The sequence below is a fragment of the Cygnus olor genome, chromosome Z, assembly GCF_009769625.2.
Source record: "Cygnus olor isolate bCygOlo1 chromosome Z, bCygOlo1.pri.v2, whole genome shotgun sequence".
NCBI lineage: Eukaryota > Metazoa > Chordata > Aves > Anseriformes > Anatidae > Cygnus > Cygnus olor.
In genome coordinates, this window is record NC_049198.1 from 62,365,791 (window position 1) to 62,381,375 (window position 15,585).

The following is a 15,585-nucleotide window of genomic DNA, read 5'->3' on the forward strand; positions in this document are numbered from 1 at the left end:
AATGACAACTTTCTGACATTGCTCTGTTAATCCGGTCTCTTGTATTGATTTTACGTCTTGCAAAAACCTGTGGCCTGGGCCTAGAGGTTAAGGCTGAGCTAAATAATCTAACTTGGAAAATGGACTATAACATGAATTTTGTAGTGGAACATTGCCAGAAGTCTCTCCTGTCTTTTGGTGCCCTCCCTATAATTCCCTACAAAGGAATTCCAAAATAAACAACTAAAATCAGTGGAAAAGAAAATTAGACAGTATCAGTGCAAAGACTAAGGGACACACACGCAGATGCAGAGCATCCACAGACAACATAGCAGAGAAGTAGTGGGCATGAAGTCATGAATTGATTTCAACGTGTGTAGGAGTATCCATGATAGTGCTAATCTAGACAGCAAAGTTAAAAATAGCAGTGAAGACAGATGAAAGCAGCCATCAGCATGGCTTAACGATCTGTCTGGAAGGGCTGGACAGCCCGCCCTTACGTCTAGGCTGGCATGTCTTCAAATCATTTATACATTAAAGGTAGAATCACAAAATCATCTAGTTTGGAAAAGACCATCAAGTCCAACCATCAGCATGACCTATCAAGTCCCACCACTAAACTATGTCCCTTAGTGCCGTGTCCACACGCCTCTCGAATACTGCCAGGGATGGAGACTCCACCACTCCCTCGGACAGTACCTTGCAATGCTTGACCTTGACAACCCTCTCCTTAAAGAAATTCCTCTTAGTGTCCAATCTAAACTTCCTCAGTGGAGGAGGGCCTTTTTTGGACCTTGGACCTTTTCAGCTTGTTTTGCTTTTTTCCTTTTTTGAGAACTCTTGTAGTCACTGTCAGCTTTGTCATCATCTGCTCCTAAGTAGTACAGATATGTCCACATGAAGCTGCAGTCACGCTACTCAGTTGCTGCGTAGACACATCCAGAAAATGTGCTACTGTTGATACATTCATCTAAAAACTGCATTTGCAAAAACAAAAGCCTGGGAACATAGTGTAAAGCATATGGGGTCTGATGAGGAACACATGCTTGAGAGAGTGTCCATTTTACTAAATTGTATCAGCAGGGCACGATCTCCCTGGACACAACTTGCTTTCCTTGAACTCCTGGAGAACATGAGAAGTTGCTGGTTGGCCTTTCTTGTGGGGATTGGCAGAGTCAGGACAGATTAATCCGAATGTTCAGGTACAGTGACTCACCCGGTTTTAGTGTGTAATGCAGAGATACGAATATACTCTCCAGGCAGCTGGAGGCAACTGTATTAAGTGTAAATGGCACTCACTCATCTTCATAAAGGACTAATGCCAGATGCCTAAATCCTAATCCAAGGAGGCACTTTAGTTATCTGCTCTTTCAAGGCCAGTTATTTCAGAAGAATATCAAGACATCAATAACGCCTTCAGCCATAACCGCTGTTAACAGAGGCAGAACTTACTGCAATGCAGAAACCCAGCAGTTGATAAAGTCCTTTAAATTCAGGACATTATCCTCTCAAACGGTGGTTTGTCATATAGGGAGCTGCAAACACTAAGAAGACAGAGGCCACTCAAGGATGGCTCATGACAGTTTGTCCAGCTAGTGACCAGAAGGATTTACACGCATTCATAACCTGTATACTGAGTGATACACCCCAGGGAGATTTTGTGCCCATTTTGCTAAATCACAGCCAGAACACAAGTTAAGAAGGAACACTTTTAAGTGTTAAGTCTTAAGGCATACTTAGCTGCCTTAAGAGGGGAGTGCAAAGACAAACAACCCAGTTTTGTCTCATATAATAGCAGTTCTGGTTGGAATCAAATCACAGCAGCAGGGATTACATCAGGGCTAATTTACCACGGGAAGAAGTGAGGTAGTGAGAAGCAGAAAGTTCTGGGCACACGGATAAGAATCCAGTGCTGCTGTCTGTCTGCAGAAGCCCTGAGCACATGCACGGCCACGCTCCACTTCGCTGTTCAGACCCAGGCACCGCAGCATACGGTCACAACTAAAACTCCAGACGCTTGGGCAGCACTGCTCAAGCCATTGCATCTAAGGATTGTTCTGTGAGGTAACTTTAATAAGAAGTGCAGAGAGGCAGTGAGTTAACTCCTCCACAATGGGACCACCACAGTAAAGAGCAGAAATACAGTTCCCATTGCGCTATTTGCTCATGTGCTTCAACTGTGACCTTCATGAACAACTGTGAGGAAGTGGATGAGGGTTTAATTCCTATCTCTCTTCAGTCTTGGAGATGACACCTTAAGTTGGCACATGCGGTATGAACAGAAACACATTATTAAAGCTTTTCAAACTGCTAAATGTGTCACATATGCCTGCAGCACATTCATAATGCTGAACAATAAGTAATGATTTCATACTAATTTCTGAGATAATGGTGCTCCTAAAATACTTCTCAAGAATTGTTGTATTGAACTGTTTGTAAACAAGGCCTTCCTGAACCTAGAACTAAAGAGTGAATTTAATGCCCAAAGCAGCATCATTACCATTCACCAAAGATACAACATGATACACTAACACAAATGAACATTAACAGGAGCATATTGAACTACATGCACAGATTTCAACATTTAATTTTTGGAACAGCACCACATGCTCTGTAACAGCGCATCACAAATTTGGTTCTATTTTACCTTGTGACTAATTGCTTTACCAGCATATATATATTTCTTTTTTCTCCAAGATCTGGCCTGTTCAATCAAAACAGAAACTACTGTTATCATAATTAGACTTTAAGAGGTGGTTCTCCCTTTCCTAAGGGTGCCCTAAGATGCCATACACAAATAATTAATACAAGCATGTATATGGAGCAATGAAAAACAAACTCAGCCTTCTGAGAATTATGCTATCAAATTGCTGTAAGGAAGTACTGCATCAAGACGTTATAGAGTGTATCATATTCAAATGGGCAGTGAACAGCTGAATCCTCCTTTGTCTAACCTATTGCTCGTTTCTTGGGTACATTGCCCCTCTTTGTTCACATCTGCCACAAGACTGCCCATTAATTTAGACACCAATGATGTTAGCCAGGGGGTCCAGGTAACTACGGTTCTACAGATATAAAGCTAAAAAACATTGACAGAGCTCAAGATTGCAAAATGTATTCACATCTGCTTGTATTTATCCATCATAAAAATCCTTCACCTCTAATTTAAAATCTGGTTTAGGTTAATCAAAAGCAAATAATTAATTTTGTAAGTATAACTCCATTTCACAGTGATACCATTCTGTAATTAAAATGCCCATGTCCTAGCAACAAGCACAAATATTGTGCTCTATCCAGCTCTCAACATGTGAGTCACTAGAATGACAATTTCCTAATATTCAATGCAATTAGTACATATATCTTAGGACTATCTGAATGCGCAAATGGGGGAAAAAAATAATCAAATGTCTAGCCTAAGCACAATAGAATTGTGGGTCAAAGAGTATGACATGCAGCCTATTTACCTTGCTAGTACTCTTCTGCTTCTGAGTGCACTGTATTTCCCAGTTGTGCTTTGTTCTCTCTTTTTTTTTTTTAATTAAATCTTGGACATTGCACTTACAAACATTCACATAAATCTCTCATCATGATGACAGCTTTAATATTCAAAATCTTGGGCCAAATCAAAAGCAATTCTTAGTCTTTTTATAAATTTACTACTGTGACTACAACTGGAACTGACAGTGTAACATACAAAAGGCAGAATATTTACGTTTGTATTTTACTAGAGAACATGAGATATGTACATGCATGTTGAAACATGCCAGCAGTTTTATGTTGTTAGTCTGGATAGTTAAAGGTTTTTCCCATTTTTAAGAAAAATGCCCGCCATTACAGCCAGATCCCACAAAAGATCTTATGGATGAATAACCAACAGGGCAGTATAACTCCAAATTATAATCATGTGCATAGTGTTGTCATGCACGTGCGAGAAAGCTATGCAGCACAGACGTAAACACAGATTGCTAAAATGGTAGAGTTGAAGGGAAGTGTTAAGTTCCTGACTATAATTTCATTTTAAAGGACAAGTTCCAAATTGATAGAGTAACAATAGAACAGATGGGGAGGGAGGGATTTATACACAAGGAGAGGTCATGCAATACATTGTATTGAGTTTAAAAGATAAGGGAGACAATGCCTTTTTCTGCGGTATAAACAAAGAAAAATAATGCCAGCATTTCAACTGCAATCAAGAACTGGGGAGGAAACAGAACTGGAAAGGAAATGCTCAGGGCAAACCTTACAAAGCTAATGCTGCATTTTAACCAGAAAAATACATTTTCAAGTGTTACTCAATAATTCTATATGAAGTGCAAATACACCAAGTTCATATTCAAAATAAGCTTTCATAAATGCTCCTTAATATACAAGGAAATATACCTACTGAATGACTGTCCCAGCCGCAAGCTATGACACCTAATTTGTACTTCTCTTTAATAACTGAGAGATTTCCATACCTCAGAATCACTTATAACTTTAGAAGATGGGCTTACAGTTCCACCTCAGACAGGTAGGCAGCAGGTGATATTTCTACTAGAACAATTAATTAATTATTTTTTCCCCATCGGTTAAAAACTCCCTTGGGACCTTAAATCAATAAGGTATGTGATGTATGTGTTTTATTCCCATGGTTCCCCAGTTCCTTCCATTGTGCACACAAATCTATTGCACAGCTACATTTGCACTGAAAGAGATATTCCCTTGTGTTACTATGCACCTGCTCCATGTAAGCCTATCTTCTCTGCCTCCTTTGAGAAGCAGATATATCTGCCAGAAAAAGAGCAAGCCTGGACACAACCTTCTTACAAGTCCTCTTGCCAATTATCTCAGGATTATTTCCCTTGGTTTAACTATGAGCCTATTCTGATGAGTGAAAAGAATGGCTATACACCCTTCCAAAATCTATTAATTCCCAACGCTTTCTTACCATATTTTTCATCTTGACAGTGAAAATATACATCAATTGTATAAAATCTCTATTTTCTAAGTAAAACACAGTGAAGCATTGGCAAACTGGCTTTACAAAAAACTTTAACTCCCCCAAAATAGAAGTTTTCTTTTACTTAACAGCAATTAACAGGGCTTTGTAAGGGAAGAGGAGAAGATTCCTGTTCTGCCAGTTTCAACTGTAACCCAGAAAAGATACAGACTTTCTCTCGGTAAATAAATCGAAAATTATTTATTTAAAGTGGATTTAAAACCAAGCTGTAAATAAAACTGAAATCAAAATGGTAGGTTTTCCTCTCTCTTTCCCTCCTCCTTCCTGTAACCATGCTAGTGATTCACGGATGTCTTCTGGAGCTTCAGGCAGGTAATCAGAGACAGACAGCCATGGGAATAGAGCTCTGCTGCACATCCCTTCTAGTCAGCTGAAATACCTAAAAACAGAGGGGAGATAACGCGCTGCATTCCCCAAGGACTGCTGGAACTACTGGTCTTTGTGCTTGTGCACTGAGAGGTGCAGTACGCCCACACTGGTGTCACCGCTCCAAGTATACGCAACACCAAATGATGCCACCACTATGAGTGTCAGCACCCCTGCACTATTCCCAACACGTCTTCTGTGCTGTTCTCCACCACAGTTGTGTGTCCCATGCAGGGCTGCTTCTGCCTCTGCACTCCCGCAACTTGCTGGCATCTCACCACAGCAGCAAGACAGTGCTACTCAAACATCCCTGCTACAGAGGACACAAACTAAAGCAGCTGCAGCAAGGCTGTCATGCTTTCCCTTTCCTGCTTCTAATCAAGCAAATGTCCACACAGGATGGAGCTGCTGTGAGTGTAGACAGAACAGAGATGTCCTGTGTGAGATGGTGAATGGTACCACTGCGGGCAGTATCCCACATCAGATATGCTTGGGAAGAAGTGATCCCAAAATACCGCAGCCACCTTGTACTAGAGTTTTGTGTGGGGACAGGTTTCGGCTCCCAGTAAGGCTGGACAACTGGGAAGCAGAGGGGCAGTGGGAGAGACTTCATAGCTCCTTGAAGTTCTGCTGATGCCTTGCCAAAAATGATTACAAAGTATGTAGATATTTGGAATTCTCGTTCCCTAATCATGAAAAAAATAAAAAAAAAAAATGAGAAGTTACCCATCACTTCTTCACAGCAGCCCGGGGAGGTTCTGCATCTCCAAAGACACCATTCAGTCACTTCGTCCAACTGGTCTACCTTTTACATGTGGCTCCTTGTAAGCTCAGAATTGGGTCCCAAAGAAATCAAGTCATACATCATTTTCTGTCCTCAGAGACAAAACGCTGCTAAGGACAGGAGCCACTTCTATCTAGTTTATCACCTTCTACATGACTTCCTTACCTGAAAGACTGTCTTTCTCCCTATGCCAAAATACTAATTAAAATATGTTGAGTAGCCCACACTGGGCTACCCACTGTCTAACAGGATGGTCCCTTGGAGGCTTCTCAGACTGGGAGAGAACTGTTCACTGGCCCCCTCCTCTGAAACATGCCTATTTTACCCACCCTCTCAGCAAGATACAAGCCACATCCCCTTTTGCTGCACACTGAGCCAATGGCATAGATCAGAAATCACAAAGACCCAAACAACCTCACGGATCTGCTGGCTTACGATATCACCAGTGACTGGGCGAAACGTAGCAGCCTGTTCGCATAAGCCAGTTTTTGACACCGGAGAATGTGCAGACGAGAAACATACCACGCCTTACGAGGAGCGCTGAAAACTATTCCTTTTCGCACTAGGCACGGATGCTACGCGTTAACCGGAGGAATCTGTAAAGGGAAAATCGCTATTTAATTTTAGAACTGTAACTAGAGTGGCTAGACAAGTTTTTTCTTGACAACCGGGCAGGTCAAACCCTAATTGATTTGCACCGAAGGTCTTTGTAAGGTACTTATTGAGGTGTCCCTCGGGACCAGGTGTCCGGTTGAGATGGAGGAGCCCCAGACACGCCTGCAGCACGGGAAGCCGGGCGGCTCACCGCGCTCACCGGGCACCGAGGAGCTGGGCGCGGAGGGCTGCCGGCTGCAGGACGGCGCAGCGGGCGGCCGGTCCCGCTACTCACGGCCCGCCAGGAGCACATGCAGGCAGCGCGGCGCACACGGCTCTCCGGTGAGATTTCTGGGGACGGGGGCGGCTTTTTGAGCAGCGCCCGTGACAACGACGCCGGAGCCCGCCGGGGAGCGGGTCCGCAGGGCCGGGGCCCAGCCGCCGCCGCCTCCTTCCCCCGCGTCGCGGGCGCCCCGCGACAGCAGCTCCCGGTCCCGGTCCCGGTCCCGGTCCCGGTCCCGGTCCTGGTCCCGGTCCCGGTCCCGGTCCCGGCCCCGCACCGAGCCGAGCCGCGGGGAGCGGTGCTCGCCCCCCGGCCACCCGCGTCCCCTCCCCGGTGCCCCCACGCCCGCTGCGGCCGCCACAACGCGGCCCCGCCTCGCCTCACCTCGCTGTGCCGTTAAACGGCCGCTCAACGGCCGCCGCCGGGTGATGGAGACGGGGACGGGCCCAGGTGCCGCCGCCCCGGCACGGCGCGGGGGTACCCGGCCACGCCCCCTCCGGGGCTGGCCACGCCCCCCGCCAGTGGCCACGCCCCTCCCCGCGGCCCCCGGGGTGGCGGCCGCTGCGTCACAATGCGGGAGGGAGCGGGGCGCTGCGGGAGGGGAGGGGAGGGGGCGCGGGGACGCCGGCACGTGACCGGCGCCTGGTGCGGGAGGGGAAGGGGGGGGGGGCGCGGCCCCGGGCGAGAGGCGCTGCGGGAATGGGGGGGGGGGGGTCTTTGTTTTAATTATGTGTTTATTGTTGTTATTGTTATGTGCTTTTTTTGGCCTTTTTTAACACCTTTTTAGGTGTCTTTACGTTTTGTAACCTTGTTAGGCTTTTTTGGGGGGGGTTATTTCTTTTAGCCTTTTTAGCTTCTTTTAGCTTTTTCTAAGCTTTTTTTAAGTTTCTTTTAGCTCTTTTTTAATCTTCTTTTGGCATTTTTTAGCTTCTTTAGGTTTTCTTTAGCTTCTTTTAGCTTTTTACATTTTCAGCTGCTTTACATTTCTTAGTTTCATTTAGCTTTTTAGCTTTGTTTTTAGCTTTTAGCTTTTTTAGCTTTTTTTATCTTTTTTACCTTTTTTCTTTTAGCTTTTTAGTTTTTTTTAGCTTTTTCCTTTTTATCTTTTTTCTTTTTATTTCTTATTTTTTCTCTCTTTTAGCTTTTTTTTTAACTTTTTTCTTTTTATCTTTTTTCTTTTCACTTGTTTTTCCTTTAACTTTTTTCCTTTAGCTTTTTTTTTTGTAATCCATCTCCCTCCCTCCCCTCCCACCAGTTTTTTCTTTTTTTTTTTTTTTTGGGTCCCCTCCAACCCCTGCCCCCCTTGTATCACCTCCACTGCCACCCCGGTGCCTTGGGGGGGATCCCGGCGGTTCGCAGGACTCCGGCAGGGGCGCATCGCACCAGCATCATGCGGAGCAGCCCTAAAACACCCCAAAACCACCCAGGAGGGGGGAAAGTCAGGAAAACAGACCTTAAAATCGCTGGTTTTGGCATAAGGACACCCTCGGGGCTGCCCGTTCAATGCCTGCAGACACAAGGCCTGCAGAAAAAAAAGGAAACTTCTCTCCACTGGTCGCTCTGTTCCCAAAGGAGTAAGATGGATTGGAAATGTGTTGCATGTTGTTTTTTCTAGCACATTTCTGCAGGATCGTTTCACAGTTTGCTGAGCCTTGGTATTCCCTACGCGGTGAGGCGGAGGCTGGTGTTTGGGTAAAAGCTGTGCCGCATGCAGCTGGGTGCACGCAGGAAAGGCTGAATCTGTGTGGGATAGCAGCATCTTGAAAAGCTGAATCCTGTGGCCTTCGTCACGGGTCTGTGGAAGTCCGTGATGATCACAGCATCCATCACTGATCACGTCCAGTGATGTCAGTGACTCTGCTCTCGTGAGGCCCCACCTGGAGCCCTGTGTTCAGCTTGGGAGCCCCCAGCACCAGAAGGACGTGGACCTGTTAGAGTGGGTCCAGAGGAGGGCCACAAGGATGGTCAGATTACTGGAGCACCTCTCCTATGGAGACAGGCTGAGGGAGTTGGGGTTGTTCAGCCTGGAGAAGAGAAGACTCCACGAAGACCTCATAGCGGCCTTCCAGTGCCTAAAGGGGGCTTACAGGCCAACTGAGCCCAAGCCATTCTGTGGTTCTATGTTTCTATGATGGTATGAGGAAAACTCTCCATAAGTTTTGAAACTTCTGTGAGAGGTGACCTCAAGCCAGCTTTAGAAGTGTGCTGTTTGATAATACTGCTCACGAAGGCGTGGCCGTGTTCCAGTTAAGGCATGGAGCCCATAGAGACGTGTCCTGCACGAGCCTTGTTGCCCTGTGCAGGACCAGCTCTGGTGTCCCTGTGTTTGTTCAGGAAATGTGCAGCACTCCTGAGATGGGAACAGTGGGCAGGAACAGGATGGAGACAGCAGGAACCTGGGAGAGACGGGCCCAGGAAGGCGAAGTACGTCCCTGTTTTTCTCCAGTGCAGCAAGGCGGGGAATCAGTGTTCTGCTGTACAAAATGTTTTAACAGTTGCTGAAGCTGTAGGGTTTTTTTAACTACTTCATATGTAAAGGCAGCCGGTGGACTCCCAGATGGTGACCTAGGGCTGCTGGCGTGTGATATCCCCACCACAGAACATTGCAGACAGTATCATATTAAGGAAAAACTAGCAATTACAGAGTAAGTGCATCTCCTGAAATAACAAAAAACAAGCTTTAGGTTGGTCATAGGATGACTCATGATGAATCCCAATCATTCAGAGCAGTCATTGTGGCATTTAAATGTTCTCTTAAAAACAGATATATATATATATATATATGTATATATATATATATACACGTGTATGTATATATATATATATATATACAAGAGGCTTAGCAAGGGTAACGACCATTTTTAGAGCTTGACAGAATTTATGTACTCATTTCAAAAGAGTGAGCCCAGACCAGGTGCTTTATTCCTACCTTTGTTCCTACTGAGTAGAGATAAATCGGACACCAGACAAGCCAACCTTGCTTCTAACATTCCAAAAACCATTCTTGGGTTTCCCATCTTCAGTTTGCCCTACAATATATCTTACATTTTACTCAAATTGTGAAAATATTTTCATTCTGAAAACCATGTAAACTCGTAGCAAATATAAGCGTAGGCATAATTCCCTTTGAGAGGATGATGACAACATTTCATAAACTGTTAGAAGTACTGAGTTACTGTTTAGCTTAGATTACAACAAAGAGTACCATATATACCACCTTAGATTTATGAAATTGCTACATCTGAAGAAATCGTGACACTCTGTACCTGGTACACCTCCCCTCCCCTCCCCTCCCCGCCCCCCCCCTCCCCTCCCCTCAGTGTTCAGATGTCTGAACCTGATTTATTAGCCCACAATGGATCACTCTGCTGTCAATGAATTTCAGAAAGCAAAACGTTGCCTTGAAAAGAAAGCAGACGGGATCCTCACCCATAAGACAAGAAGAGATTAAGAAAACTTGAATAATTAATTTGAAGACATTTTCAGCTCTGTTTCTGGGATTGTGCATGCAGGTATTTTCTGCAATCTCCAGAGGCCATTTACTTGGCAGCTATTATGAGGGGAGAAAAGTCTCAAGCCTGGGCTTTATTGAACGCTTACTGATTTGGTCTGTTCTGTTGGGTGAATCAGTCAGATTATTCACAATGGGACATCCAAGGTCCTAAATTCACAAATTCAGCAGAACTGTTCAGAATAATTCAATATAACACATATGGTTGTAAAGCTAGTACATGGCATTACAGATTAAAAGGTCAGACAAAAATTACCATAATCAGCTACTCTAGCTTCTGGCATAAAAGCCCATCATTCCTGGTTGAGCTGGAGAATATTTTTCAGAAAGTGATCTAATCCCCATCATCACACTCCTTGCAACATTGTTGTGATAGATAATTAGCTTCACTGTTAAATTATATGTGCTTTGTCCAGCTTCTCATTTGTCTATTTGTGTTTTCAAATTCTGATTCTGGCTTTAGTTTTACCTTTGCATGCTGTTAAAAAAAAAAAAAAAAAAAAAAAAAAAAAAACTCTCCCCTCTCACAGGTTTTCTTACCATCCATGTTTTTCCAGTACCTTTTTAACCCCCCTTTCAAAATATTCAAGTATTTACTTGAATTTCCTGAGACTTGGATAATAATCGGAGCTTGCTTGTGGGATTGCTTGGCTACTGTGTCATACCAGGAATACACGTGTAGCTGGCTGTCCAGAGTTACGTTCTGCTTTCCTCCCTTCTTGTGTGTGACACGTGCATTCTTTGATGTGACCTCATTGGAGAAGAAAGAAAAAAGAAAAAAAGGAAAAAAAAAAAAAAAGAGGAGATATTTTTTGTATGATTAGAATATACAGATAGATATTGTGTGTTGCCAATTTAGACATAAGACAAAAAGTCAAAAGTCTTGGAGTTTAAGTTTAATGTTGATTTACAAATGTATCCTTTTCAATTCAGTAGGGGTATGAATGAGTCATTGGAGGAAATCCTGACTGTGCAGCACTATGAATTGGATTATGGCCAAATATTATGTTTCACTTGAGCCTTAAGCAAGTACTCCCATAAACTTGTTGTAAGAGCTGTAAGTGAATTCTGATCACAGCAATTCTACAAATTAATGAGATTTTTACAGCTATAATCAATACATTGTTACTAATTAAGCTGTTTTGAAGACGTCCCCATTAATAACATGACTCTGAGAAATTTTAAACCTATGCTTACTGTCAGTCTCTTGGCAGAAGGTTCCATATCCTGTATTAGGTCAAAGTGAGACATTTCACTTTTAAGTAACTGCTAAAATAATGACGTGAAAAACATTTCTGGAGAAATCTCTGGAAATCAGCTGACTGTGTAAAAAAGTCATAAAAGGAAAACAAAGTAAGACTTCCAGACTAAATCACAATGATGCTCTACATGAGAAAGAAGGTGCATTTCTTATAAAAATCTAAGGGTGGAAAAGCTTCAACTCTGGGAGTTGACCAAATGCCTGCATTGGGGTCTGGTACTTCCCTAATACAATGAGGAGTTCTGCAATAGTTCTGGGTGGAAGCAACTTGGGGGGCACAGAGATAATATAAGGAGTTTCTAAACAGTCAAAGGGGTGGCTGTTTTCTTTTTCTTTGTCCAGCTGGATCTCAGACAACACACACACACATCTGCCTATCTATCTATGTGTATGAAAGGAACTTGTCAAGATGATATCTAAAACTAGCCCTGAAAATTGATTTCTGGAAGAGAACGCCAATTCTTTCTTTCTCTTGCTTCTCCATGTATCACGTAGGACGCAGTAAGATTCATCTGTCGAGGTCTGCTTTGCTTCTTATAAAAGTAAGGATGTTAATAGTCACTGCACTACCTAGTCAAAGATCACACGTTGTGATGCCCTCTTAGACAATGTTTCAAAATACTCCTATAAAGGTCAAAGATGCTACTTCGGGTAAAAATAATAACTGAGTTTCAATATATTGAGAAGGATGATATCAAGGGAACATGGCAATAGCACTGAAGTAGAGTACAGGTATTTCATGGACAAGTGTTGGCAGGACTTTATGGAAACTTTTACTAAATGTGCTACTTTGCCCCAGAAAACAGCCATTTCACCTGTAGCATAAAAGAAAAAATGGTGTCATTTTTGTAATCAGGTGTTGAGGTTTTCATCCTTTTATGTGGCTGACATGACCAAGATACTACTGAACTTTAAAGCTACATTAATAGAATCACAGAATCATGGAATGATGCCACCACCCCCATCTACTCGATAGAGAATACTAGATAGTGGGTCTTGAGCACTTCCAGGGATGGGGTATCCAGAATGTATCTGGGCAACTTGGTCCAGTGCCTGACCACCCTCAGAGTAAATAATTTCTTCCAAGCATCTATTCTAAATCTCTCCTCTTTTGATTTAAAGCCATTCCCCCTTGTCCTGTCACCACACTCCCTGACAAAGAGTCCCTCCGCAGCTTTCCTGTAGGCCCCCTTTAGGTACTGGAAGGCCACTATAAGGTCTTCCTGCAGCCTTCTCTTCTCCAGGTTGATCAAGCCCCAGAAATTCTGATTCAAATGATTTATTCAGCAAATCTGTGTTCACCAGAACTTGCTAAAACCAACTCCCTGTCTTCTATGTGGTCTAAGATTTGAAATAGTAATGTGAACAAGGAAGAGCACAGGAGAATGAGAATGATGCTTTCATTTACAATAATTAACACTTCAAATCAAAATTTTTTAAGCAATGTTGTAATTTTTTGGTGGATAAAGTGAATTATCTTGTGACTCTTAGAATTGACTTAACGTGACTAAGGGTTGTGTAGGGTTTCTGATAGTTGTGTAGGGAAAGCCTCTCTTTCTTACCCTTGCACAGAGGATAAGAAACCAGATCATTTCAGACAGCATTTTCTTTTGGCTATGGCATGTTTTATTTCACTGTTGTTTTCCGTCTCTGATCTAATTATTTATCTGTTTGCCATCTGTGAAGTCTAGCATATAGCTATTTAAAGAACTGTGAAGTAAAGAAGAAATTGTGTTCTTTTTCTACAACTCTGCCAATGTTACTAAGTAATATGAACTCTTATTTGCTTGCAATAGTTCATTTGTAAAAGAATCACAATTATAAAGATGTGTTGGATGATGGTACTCTGTAAGGATCCTTGACAATCAGATAAGGAGTGGGGGCAAAATAGACCAAAAGGAAATTAAGGAACAACATGTTATTTTCTGTAAGGAAAGCAAACAAACAAAGAAACAAAACAGAACAAACAAACAGACAAAACAAAACAAAACAAAAAACAGCAACATATTTTCAAAGCAGAAGTTGAAGTCTAAACTAACTCCCCCTGAACTCAGAATAACAATTCTCCTGACACGGTCAATGATACAGAATTTAATTTCTCTCTCTCCCAACACTCAAACATGTAATTATGAACCAGCAATAACACAATTAGCTAATTATCATTTGAAGTCCTCATTTAGTTCTTCTGATACCAAATAGGGTTTCTGCCAAAGAAAACCTTGTTAGTTATTCAAATAGCATTGCATTAGGCATTCAAAGGACTACAAAAACTAAAAACAGCAGACATGTCCCATGAGATTCACAGCTCATATTGTCAATCCATCCTCTGTCCCATGATCATCACTGTGATTTACAAAAATAAAAGTAGGAAAAAAAAATACCAGCCAAATAACAGCTGTTCCAAATTGGCCTAGCTTTTTGCAGTCAAGGAAGAATGATGTTGATTTCCACCCGTGGAGATTCCAGCTCTGATCTTTCATTTTCTTCCTTCCAATAAGTAAATAAGGATCTTAATAGTAGCCAATGATAACACATTGTCTTACCCAGTGTTCATATTTTCTTTGCATTTATCTTTTTAGTATTGTGTACTACATTACAGTTATTTCTCTTTCTTCTCTAGAAGAGTTTCCTTTCTCCTCCTATTTCTTTTGTGTCTTTCCCCTTGAGCTATTATTGCTATTCAAACTGGCAAAGAGACTGGTTCCTAATTTTTCTCCAGAAGAAAACAGATTTATTTGAATCTTTCTTGGCAGCGTGTTGCACACCCTTCGGCCACCATGGAAGTACCAGCCTCTGCACTTAGTGACAACTCCATTGTTCTGGATATTTGTTGTTATTGTGGTGTGCTAGAGTAATGAGGACAACTCCAGAATACTTAGTCTATTGAGAGCTTGGAAAAGCAAGATGTGGAATTGTATCTTCTCTCTCTTCTTCCACTCTCTTTGCCATACTAGAACAGTATAAAGGGGCTTGAAACTTGTCAGCTGCCAGGACAGAATTTCCTGATTTCCAAGGAAGCCTTACATTAACATCTAGCTGGCATCTTACATGCAATTTATCACCCTATTGTAAGAAATGGAAGCTGCATAATCAGGCCATGGGATGTGCTAACCTGGCAGATGCTTCCTCCGGAGCTGCTAGCAGCTGGTGTAGTTTAGAAGTGCCTTTTGGTTGCTTTAAAATGTTTGGCAGCTGGCAGTGGACCAGCATGAGGATCAAGCTATTCCGCCCTCCTCCCCACACCTCCCTTTATGTGATTGCCAAGTTGAAATTGAATGCCTCAGAGAATCTACATCAAGAACTTGGAGTTTTACCCAGAAACCTATTGGATCAGATGCTGTATCTGTACTCCAGAATTTGTGCAGGGTTAGGCTGTCACCTCCTTCACCCTGTGGGAAATTATTCTGGGATAGATATGGTACATTGCAATAATGAAGCCTGAAGGCTCACAAGCTCATTGGTCATCATAGCCAAATCTTCATCTGCCAAAACAGGCTGTCTCCTGTCCAGTCACAATAATCAAGGCACTTCTGCCAGCTATTGCTTTTTGGATATCTAGTAATGGTGAAGCATGAATCATAGAATCACAGAATGGGCGGGTTGGAAGGGACCTCTGAGGATCACCTGGTCCAAACCCCCTGCCGAGCAGGAGCACCTCGAGCACGTTGTGCAGGATGGCATCCAGGTGGGTTTTGAATATCTCCAGAGAAAGAGACTCCACAGCCTCTCTGGGCAACCTGTCCCAGTGCTCTGTCACCCTCACAGTAAAGAAGTGCCCCCTCATATTGAGCCAGAACCTCCTGTGCTT

The 15,585-nt window shown here is 42.9% G+C and overlaps 1 protein-coding gene across 3 annotated transcripts in view; it reads right to left on the reverse strand.

Annotated features, from left to right (window-relative positions):
• The window catches only part of LOC121061926 (synuclein alpha interacting protein), an 88,805-nt gene extending 81,265 nt beyond the window's left edge, over positions 1–7,540 (reverse strand). For 2 of the 3 annotated variants that reach the window (XM_040541405.1, XM_040541402.1), the window contains exons 1-2: positions 7,390–7,540; positions 6,651–6,724 (exon numbers count right to left, since the gene is read on the reverse strand). The gene's annotated coding sequence lies outside the window, so the exon portion shown is untranslated. Of the gene's footprint in view, positions 1–6,650; positions 6,725–6,942; positions 7,082–7,389 lie in introns of those variants that run through there. The other variant, XM_040541403.1, reaches the window with a different exon arrangement.
• Between the last annotated feature and the right edge of the window lie 8,045 nt (positions 7,541–15,585).